Here is an 8,804-nt window from a genome sequence, read left to right as displayed (position 1 = left end):
ATTTATATTAACGTCTCCCAATAGATACAAGTCAATATTTTTCTGACAATTGTTCTTAATAATATTATGAAGTTCATCAATAAACAGGTTCTTGCTTAGGCTAGGTGGGCGGTAAATAGCACAAATTTGTGCAGTGTATTTTGTGTTTCTGTTTTTATGTTTATTTTTTACATATACTAAGATACCTCCACCTTTCCTACCATTTCTGAGAGCCGAAAACATATGGTATCCATCTAAATTATACAGACAACTGATTCTATCAGAAATGTTTGCTTCTGTAAGCACAATAACGTCAACAGCGCCAGCCGAGTAAATACATTGCTCGAGACTATCAAAGTATTTTATGATTGACCTTATGTTTATGTGTACACACAATAGATTTAAATGTCTACTGGGAATTTTACTCACAAAATCACTTATGTTTATACAGTCTTCTAATTCACAAATATCACTAGTTAAACTATCCATCTTAATAATAATAATTTATATGCATTTAATTTGGTCAGTTAATTGGCATTCTGTCTTTTTTTTTTGCACTTGTATATCCAACACTGATCTTAGGTTTTGTATTTTAGTGTTTTCATCCTTTCTTGCACGCACCATACCGTTTTTAAACCATACGTATTTATATCCTTGTTTATTCTTTAATTCCTGTTTGGCTTCCCATAAAATGCTTTTGTTGTATTTAGTCATTGCTTCCCTGATGAATACTATTTTGTTATTGTTGGGTTCATAGGGGCAGGGTTTTGTCCAACTTCTTTATAACGAACGTGTCCAGATAATAGTTTAGAATATATAAAATTCAAAATTTAAAATAAAACTTATCTAATATAGGGAAATAAAATTTATTTTTTATATTTCGGATATTTTGAGTTTAGAAAGTGTGATTATAAATAAATTATTAAAATATCAACGGAGATGAGAAACAAGACGGCATTGCCCTTCTACCGACTTCGTAGATGACGAGTTTATAATTTGCTATAGATCAACGACTTTGATTCGTTGACGATTTCAGATTTCACACTGAAAACTACGTTCAATAACATTCAATTAATTAATTAATTACGGATATATAATAAATACGTAATTCCCCATTATATCATACTTTAATATAAACCAGCTCACGCCCGCGTTGATTTTGTGTATTTTAACAGTCTCTTGGGATATTGTAATCTGTATTTTAGGTAAAAAGTGCAAAAATACTCGCGGCCTGGTTCTTCAGTTTACAATAAATAAGAATGCTTTATCACTAGTAGATATTTATTATAATATAACTTTTCCTCATTATGTTTTTCAATTGTATTATTATTCTCCACTTCTCGTTGTTTAAATAAACATAGGTATTTATCAAATTGATAATATGTCACGAATAAGCCATTGGAAACAATTATAATAACAGTATTTGTTTAGTTAGGATATCGCCATAAAGATATAAACATATGTATATTCCTATATGTCATTGTCTATCAATTCAGCGAACTTGTCAGGCTTAAGCTGTTAAGAAAATATAATTATTTATATTATATGAAATAGTTAACGTATAAACTAAATTTGTACAATTTGAAGGAATTCATTTTTATTATTAAATATAATAATAATTTCGAGTATAAATTGATATGTAGTATCTTTTGCAAAGGGTTTGAACAACACTAACCCTATCATATTTATAAGTTAAAAAATTTGTAAAACTATAACTATAAAACTGAAATTTTGGAAACATCGCAGTATTGAAAGCTTTTATCAAAATTTGCCGGAAAAGTTTAAAAATAATAATTGTCAACTATCATAGCGCCAGAAAACTTTATGTTTAAAATATATCAAAATAATGTTTTTTTAATAAATAAAATTATCGTTCTTTCATTCGGTCTTGCGATGCTGAAACGTTTCAACTTATAGGAGGTCACGTCCGCAAAAATGCTATTGACTTTAGGTACCTAAACTCATCTCTCTATTCGACTTTTCTTGCGAATTGAATTCCTGTGTGATGCCATCAAAAATATTACTTGTAAAAAAACAAGATTGCAACGTTGTTCCTCTACCGTAAAAAGTTGTGAGATACCTGTAATCCACACTTACGCTCTCTTTAATCGGCAGCTCATGTCCGAGCGTCGTGGTCAGCAACGAAGCATCTAGAGCAGACTATCTGTTTCTACCGGTTTCTGTCCAGCGCCTCTATTATGACAGTGTACAGTTTTCAGGACGATGAGTTGATGAGACTTTCACTTGACGGTACACCTAGTTGGTGAACGGCCACGTGATGTTTTGCCTTCTGTGTTACCTACCACGATCTGATTCCCCAAGTTCTCATCGCCTCTGCGCATTGTATGACCGAAATAAGATACGATTGGTAGATAGTGACCATATCAGTATTAGAAATCTTTTGTGTTTTAAATAAATACATTGACTTGGCCATCGTAGCAAACACAATATTCAATTACATTGTTTTGTGCGATTCAGGATTCTAACTTTATCCACAACGAAGTTAAAGGGGTCGAAAATGGCCTGAACTCAAGAAAAATATAGTACGGCCCAGCCCCTTTTTTGCTCGACATGGCGAGCGCATCGCCTTGCCACCAAATTGACTGATATTATGAAACTTCTTTCACTCCTTGAAGGTCGTGTCTAGTACATCAAATATAATAACGACATAATGTCATTCAAATTATAATATTAAAATAAAGGTCATTTGTATTCACAGAGTAGAGCAAGATGTGACAGTGACTGTCTAATGATGATTTTTGTTTTTGCACAGTTACTCTAACAATTAAAATATTATTTGAAATTGCTTTTTCCAGGTATCCATGTCGATAATAATAATGATGAACGCCATCACGTGAGTTTTCCTTTTTATTTTTAACTTAATTTCATAAAAAATAAATTCTAGAAGAAGAAGAATTTGGGTTCCAAAAAGTTAACTTTATGTAAATTGCGTCATATCGTCTGCCAAATGTTGATTAATTCAATTTATTTTACTTATGCTATAAACAACACACTTGTTTCTACTAAATCTTAATATTAGCAACAAGGTAGGATTGGTAAAAGCAAAAGTAAAGAATAATAGCGAATGATTAACACGTCTTGGCGTCTCTATGGAGCTGCTTTTCGAGTTCTAAAATATATTATTTTTAGGTTATTTCTCAGCATATTCCTTTTTACATCTGTCTATGGTCTGGACGGCTCTGGTAGTTGGCTGAATAGTTTTTCAAACATGGGTCCTGGGTGAAAAATCTTGATTTGAGACCTAATATAGGTAATTTTCATCTAATAACTTTAACTACTAGTTACAGTGCATTTAATTGGGTTTGATTCTGATGATATCTTCCAGATTGGTTGGTATAAAATTATCAATGTTCACTGAACCGAAAGTCTGACCCATACCTTAATATAAGAAAAAAACGTTATTATTTTCATTTATTACAAATTGTAATAGCCTTTACGCCTAGAAAACATATGTCAGTCAGCGAACATGAACATCTTTTAAATACATTGTCTATTCACTGAGACATCATGTACGATTACGATACCCCAACTTAAAACTTGTTGTAATATTTAAATTTCGCGCCTTTTGCTTCATTGACTTGATTTGTCTTTTATTTCAAGCCTGTTACTCGTTTGTCTTTGCCCTTCTCTTTACTCTGTGAACATTACTAGCCAATGTGTTGTTCTTTTTAAGCCAAATAAAGTTCAAGATATTTTCCACATATAAAACAACTTGTTTCCATTAAATCTTAACGAGACCAATAAATAATTCAAACCGAACCTAATGAAGGATATTTAACGCGTAGAGATGTTGGGTCTCTCTGCATCTTCTACCGCATTTACCATTCAGAAGAGCTATTCGGTCTAATACCCGCAGCTGAGTTTCATTATCGGACGTCAAGGCAAAATACAAAGTACCATCCGTATCACCTCGACAATTGAGCGTTTTCTAAGGCAGTTTTTGCCCACTTGCGAGCCTTCTGGCAATGTGAGTGTCCATGGGCGGCGGTATCGCTTAACATCAGGTGCGCCTCTTGGCCGTTTGCCTCCTATTACATTAAAAAAAAAACATGAGAACGAACGTCCACTACATGTCCCAATGGAGCTCGTTATTGCGAATGTACCAGGGGGCATTGACAATTCCCTTGAGTAGTTTGTTCTGAAATCATTGGATTATTCGCGACTGCTTCTGGTGCACTCAGTTGGCAACCATAGATGCATCAGGACTTTTTTATAGATTTTTATTTACGGTTACCTTTTCAATTCGCAGCCGTTCATGTTTCACGGCCACGGGCGAAGTTGGTGAATGCGTATCATATTACAACTGTTATGATGCGCCCCAGGATGATATAGGGTACTTATATAGTTTCTAAGTTAATTTTTAATATTATATTAGTGTATATGGCTTACATAAGTTATTGTTATTTCCAGAAGCACATCCGGATGTTTACACTACCTTCATGTTTGCTGTATAAATGTGCCAACCGGTGATAAGGATTTAGAAATTTAAAACTTAATTTAATGAAATGTTTTAGGTAGCATAATGCTCACTAAACAATAGTTCATTTAATCTATAATTACATTTACAGCCAGTTCTAAAGGGCGATAAACTCTCCCTCTTTAAATCGCCATTTAAGTTTACAAGAGACGCGTTAATCTATAATAATTCTCATGAGACAGCGAAATATAGTGAAGTGTATTAAAGTGAACGCGATACAAAATGGTGTCTTTATTCTGTGTTATGAAACATCTTGTTTATGTTCTAATATGTACAAAATTGACAAAAACTGCAGAAGACGAACTAAACATCAAAAGAAACTTTAACTCTGACAGGAATTACCGTCTTAAACGGGAATTAATTACAATATTCATATAAGACGTTGTCGTGGTTTTCAGCACCAGGTATCTATGCGAATTACAATATATTTCAATGAATGTTATTGAAATGTCATTACCTATAAAGAAATCAACACTTGGAAGCTATACTGCCGTTGGAGCTTAAAATAAATATTATCAGTAGAATCCTTTTACCTAATATAGATTGTTTTTATTAATTACACACAATTGACGTGGACAAACAACAATTTTATACCTTATATCTTCACGTCATTTTCCCGGTAGGCCGCCGATCTTGCAAAAGCCCTGACAACTCTCTTGCTTCATCCACTTTCATGACATCCATCATGCATGCTCGAATATGGCTACTTTTAATTTGTACCTTCTCTTCTATTGTTTCGTTGTATATCCTACTTAAGTGCTCTCATTCATCCGTCTCCATGACCAAACCACCTAAGCATTCCCTTCGTATCCTCATCATTAAGTCCTCTTTAAAGCCACACCGTTCACGTATCTCACTATTACTTTTTCTATCACGCAATATTCGCACATTCTTCTTAACGCTCCCATTTCCACGGCATTTATTTTAATTTCTACTCTCATTCTTTCTCTGCCACGCCCAACATTCACTGCCGTTGGTTAACGTCGGGAAAAGCACTCCCATATGTACGGCCAGCGCCGGTCGAGCCTTGTTTGAGTTTTGCAGTGAAACAAATAAACATGGTATAAAATGTTATACCAAGAATAACCCAAGAATAAGCTAAATGTCTACTAATAAACCCGGAATAACTTAAACCTAGTATAACGTCGGTGTAACTGTTCATACTAGCGTTATTCCAGCCGCCATCCTAGTTTTGACGGATTTTGAATGAAATTCGAAAAATTTTGAGATGGAACAAGTTCATGGTAGATTACATGGAGAAAATGGCGTAGCTACCTAGGAGCTAGGCGGGGCAGTGCCCCGGGCCCCCCGAATCCATAACAGAAATCTAGATCTAGATGTAAATAAATAAATATGACATGTTGCAACCTCACTTTATTCATGACAACTCTATTAAGAGAAATTCAAAAGTTATGTCCCTTAATTCTTTCTGTAGGTTGGCAGTAGCATTTTATTGTGAATTTGAGTTAAGATTTTTTCGAGAATGGTTAAAAAGTTAATGCTGTATCAAGAGTAAGTAAGCTAATGTCAATAAACTTTGTGGAACTGGTTCATTTTATCGTATTTTACTTGACTTGACTTGACGTCCGTTAAGTCAATAAATGAAATCTATAGATTTCGGCTACAGCTTATTGTACAACGCAAACATGCGAAAAGTCACCTGCAGTAGGTACATTGATTCAGGTCCGCGGGCAGGAGATCGTTCATGGTCTCCACCGGTAAATATGGTAACACTAGCGGTGATAATTTTTTTCCGGGATTCCCTAACGACACTTTTAACGTCTTCAGTGAACAGTGAGTACCTACCTAATCGAGCACAGTCTAATATTTTTATTACTTGCCCTGCAGTACATGTACGTTCCATGGATGTACATTTCGATCACTTATAAGCGTGACGATTTCCTAAATCGTCGAAATTACACCACGAGAGCATAGCAGACGTAGGCACTCTCTTTGACTGTTAAATTGCATTCATTCAGTACATAGCAATTAGCACTTCATTATTTCGCTCATATTCTATTGTTATACGCGAGTGGTTAATAAAGAGTAAATCAAATATCCTCCAGTGCACAAAAAGAGCTAAAGTGGCGTAGCATTTTTAAAGTATTTCTATATTTCATAATTTTATTTGATAAAACTTAATCAGTTTACATAGCGGTTTATAATACAGTTTAGTATAGCAGTGGGGCCCCATTTTTTTATTAACTCGCAATAGTGTAGAGAGATATTTTGGCGTATGGAACAACCGATCAGGGGATTCAGAACATCAACAGAACCAAGATATACATAGTATCATAGGCAGTCTTGCACAATATAGCCATTGAATTGAAAGAGGAACCTATCTCTGATGATGATAAGACCCTCCCTGCACCACCAACAGTACCCTCATCTCAAATACAGCGCGTTTTCTTGCTGCGTGAAGCAGCAGTGAGGGCCATATTTATTAAAGAAAACTTTTAAGTTTGATAGGTTTTTAACAATTGAGTTATTTTAAGAAATAAAACCTTTTTATTACATTGTTTATTTTTTTTATTTGTTTATTTTATTTATTTTTGAAACATTTTTATTACAATTATTCTATTTATTTTTAAGTGACTACTAAAGTCTTCACTAGAATGTCTGTCTGTAATTTATAATTTACATTATATAAGTGTTCTTTTTGAAGGTGTTCCAGAGCCAGATTTTCCAGAGCATGAAATCTATGCATATCTGCATATAAGGCTTTCCCGAAACTAAAACTATCCTTACTTGCTTTTTGTAACTAATAAGAGAATATTAAATTAGGCCATGTCCACCACAACTAAAACACAATTATATGTTTTGATTAAATAATGTAGTTTTCTGAGATACGGGTTCTTGTTAAAATGTGGTTTACTTCTCTGTTATTTGGCTCCAAGCGTTCATTTTCTCCGTTTTTGTGTTCGTACTCAAATCTTTGTTTTCTATTATGAACAGATAGGGTATCTAAATAAGCTGCTGTCATCGAACACAAGAAACAAATTAAAATTCAACAAAAGCAACGGTTAAACTTTCCAATATGGACCGTCGATATTAGATGTTTTAGGGGCGGAGAGGAGGGGAAGGGGTTGAGGGCTACCCTCCTATGCCATCCCCAACCTGCGGAGCCCCATGGTTATGGAGATATTCATGGTTAAAGTTTTGAGGTAAGAATGGTAACGATTTAGAAACTGTGGCCCAAATTCTATGATACTGATTATGTAGGGACTCCGTACCTTGTGTTCCAAACACCTCCAAGTGATTTTTGCTGCCAGAGTTGCGTCTAAGTATTAAAAAAAAATATTTAAAATTTTGTGGAATGTATTCAAATTCGTAAACAAACCGTACATCTTCTACTTCTTGGTTTGATTGGTTATTAGAGATGTGACATTCTGCATAAAAAATATTTTTTTTAATAAATCGATTATTTTTAGCATGTAAAATCGATTTTTTTACACTTACCGATTATTTCCTAATTTTTGAACTTTAAAGGTTGAGAATAATAACCCCCAACCACTTTCACACGCCAGAAACAGTTATTAAAAAAAATATTAATATACTAACCTAACCTAACCGAACAATAGATAATTATTGGTTTTTGGACTGCTCCGGCGCTACGGGAAATGCAGCCCCTCCACCCTTGCGTACCAAAGCACAGGCATTTTATTCAAGCCTCCGCAGCTTCAGCTTTTTGGTCGATGCTCTTCCTGCGCGCCTCCAAACTTTTATATACACTCTAGGGGTAGGGCAGACCACGTGGATAGTGGGGTGCTCTGATTCGGTTTTGGGTACTTTTTGGATATTAAATAAGTAAGTAAACACTTAATTGATTGATAAAACAGAATAAAATAATACAGAAAGTTACAAACAATGAAATAAATTTATTATATTTTATATACATATTTAATCGCAGTTAGTAGTTCTCCCTATGCATCCAAATGATTTTTCTTCAAAAAGAATATGGGCATTTAAAACGATATTAGAAAGTTTATCGTCGATATCTGAGTAGTATCAATACTTTCAAAATTTTAGCCGAACCCTAGTTATGTTCAGGCAGACCGAAAAGACATTAAAAAAAGAATTTATTTATTTAAATGTCTTTACAATTTGAAATCTACTACAAAACTGATCTAAATCTAAATAATACGAATACAATAATCAACTTTCAAATAAACTATAGTCGGCGAAATCACTGAGTGCAACGTCAGCGATTACCAAGGGTTATGCCTTGGTAACTCCCTACACAATATATTTTGTAATTGCGTGTTATTTACCAATTTATATGAAAAGTTTTAAAAAATGTATCAGCCTAAAACTTCGCAAAACTCCT

At 34.0% G+C, this 8,804-nt stretch overlaps 1 long non-coding RNA gene across 1 annotated transcript; it reads left to right on the top strand.

Moving 5' to 3' along the window:
- Positions 1 to 3,170: 3,170 nt before the first annotated feature.
- On the top strand, positions 3,171 to 4,467 carry LOC123718303. The gene is made up of 3 exons (XR_006754983.1): positions 3,171 to 3,250; positions 4,250 to 4,333; positions 4,411 to 4,467. It is a non-coding gene; the product is annotated as an uncharacterized LOC123718303 (long non-coding RNA).
- Positions 4,468 to 8,804: the final 4,337 nt, after the last annotated feature.

The sequence above is a fragment of the Pieris brassicae genome, chromosome W (genome assembly GCF_905147105.1).
Source record: "Pieris brassicae chromosome W, ilPieBrab1.1, whole genome shotgun sequence".
Lineage (NCBI taxonomy): Eukaryota > Metazoa > Arthropoda > Insecta > Lepidoptera > Pieridae > Pieris > Pieris brassicae.
This window is presented reverse-complemented; position numbering and strand designations above follow the sequence as displayed.